Source organism: Anomalospiza imberbis, chromosome 34 (genome assembly GCF_031753505.1).
Source record: "Anomalospiza imberbis isolate Cuckoo-Finch-1a 21T00152 chromosome 34, ASM3175350v1, whole genome shotgun sequence".
NCBI lineage: Eukaryota > Metazoa > Chordata > Aves > Passeriformes > Viduidae > Anomalospiza > Anomalospiza imberbis.
The window spans coordinates 23,975-26,074 of record NC_089714.1 but is presented as its reverse complement, the minus strand read 5'-3'; positions in this window follow the sequence as shown (position 1 = coordinate 26,074).

Sequence of the window (2,100 nt, the reverse complement as noted above, 5' to 3'; positions counted from 1 at the left end):
GGGAATTTCTGATGGGACTGATTCCTCACATTTACATTTAAAAAGTGACATTTTGTTGTGATCTGGCCAGACTGTGTCAGTTTTGTCTCACCAGTGGGCAAGGTGAGCACCAAAGACACAGACACCAACTGAAGGACTCAGTGTCATTGACTGTAGCTCAAAGCAGCAAAGAATCACAAAAGGAGCAGCTCGGCAATGCACCCAGCCAGCAGCACCAGAGATTGCAGCAGTGATTAAGAAAGATCCAGCAGCAGTTACCCTCAGGCTTTACCATGCCCCAGATCCACACAGCAGCTGGGGAAGCTGTCACAGCCAAGGGCTGCAGAGCCACTCCTGGACACTGGGAATTCCTGCAGGTGCCTCCAGCCACAGGTGGGGCTCCAGCCTCGCTGGGAGAGGGCCCAGCTCTGACAGTGCTGAATGAACAAACTGACAGCGCTGCTGGTGCGGGAACATCTGGTTTCATCCTCCTCCTGGGTTCCTCCCAAAGCCTGGCCAGGGCCCAAGAGGAACCAAGGGAGGTGACTTTGACCACTCAGCCCCAGACAAGGCCAGATGTCAGATTTCATGGCCTTGTCTGGCTTCTTGTCATGGTTTGACACTGGCACGATGCCAGCGCTTCCATGAAAATATACTTTTTAAAATAATTGCTGTGAGATGTGATCAGGAACAGAGCAGAGCAGGCCCAAACTTAGTAACTAAGGAAAGAACTTTATTAAACTACTACTACTATAAAAACTACAAACACTAAATCCTGGATGAAGACTTTCTAAAACACCCCTCCTCTTCCCACCTAATTCCTAAACAAACTCAACAGTGAGACACCACCCAGGATCCTGATCAAGTTGCCACCCTTCAGATATTCGAATACTCAGTCTTTCAAGGGAGACAGGAGTCTCTCCTGTGCCACAGACCCCCCCCCCCCCCAGGAAACACAATTGCCACCCTTGTGTTTCCATGTCACACATGGCAATCGCCCGAAGAAAATTTGCCATGGTGACACTCTCCTTCCATGTCACAGTGCTCTCACTACCGTGCATGGACAGACTGCTCATAGGGCTCCTTTAAGGATGCTTTGCCGTGGACCAAAAGAGACAACAGTTCAGTTTTTCATTTTGGGACTACAGTCCCCCCCATTTTCCCCTGGGGCTGAGGGTCCAAGAACAGAGGTCTTCTTCTCTTCTTCTTCTTCCTTGAAGATAGAGGGCTTCTCCACACTTTCTCTTTACTCCTCTGCTGGTGATCACTGAAACAGGTCTCCTGGCACACCAACGCACCACCCTAAGTGCAGCTTCTGTTAGGAGAATTTGGTTCAGTCTATGGCTAACAAGAGAAGTCCAGCCACAAGCCACTCCATCATCTCTTTCTAACTCGAGAATTTTTTCCTATCATCTCGGATCCCAGACTGTCTCTCTTCTACTTCAAATCAAGGAGGAGTAATATTTTACAAAGCCTTCATTTCTCAGGAAGGGGTTAAAAGCTCAGACTCCCTGGACAGCTGATATCTCTGCCCAGCAGCCGACTTCCAAGGCCAAGGCTGGGCGCCTTCCCCCCCCCCTTCTCTTCCGCGCCGGCAAAGTTACAGGTGCCGTCCGGACTCTCTATCTCTTCCCTCTGGGGGGGGATGACAAAGACATCTCCGCTTCTTTCCACCCTTCCGTCCACAGGAGCTGGCTCAGTTCCAGTCCTTCTACCCCTCAACTCACCTCGACCAGGCCCCATGGCTCCCCCTCCCCCACCCAGCCCCATGGCTGGGCAGGGGAAGTCTGCACAGCACCTTGACCGGAACTAAAGAGAGCGAGCTCTTAGGAGTTCTTGCTTTTAACCCCCCTGTGTTCTCAGAGGCGTATCCCTATCTTCAGTGGTCACTTCAGGTGCCAATATCCAAACTTGACCACTGATTGGTTTGACCCAACTTCCTGAAAAAATCACTTCCATGTCAAACCACGACACTTCTAAACACGGAAAGGTCAATCCATGTTTCACTAATGAGTGGATACATCTATCACAGCGCTAATGACCATGCATATTTCATTAGTGAGCAGATACAAAGATAACCTTTGGTTGGAAGGTTCATCCAGAGGCCACCTTTGGCTCAGG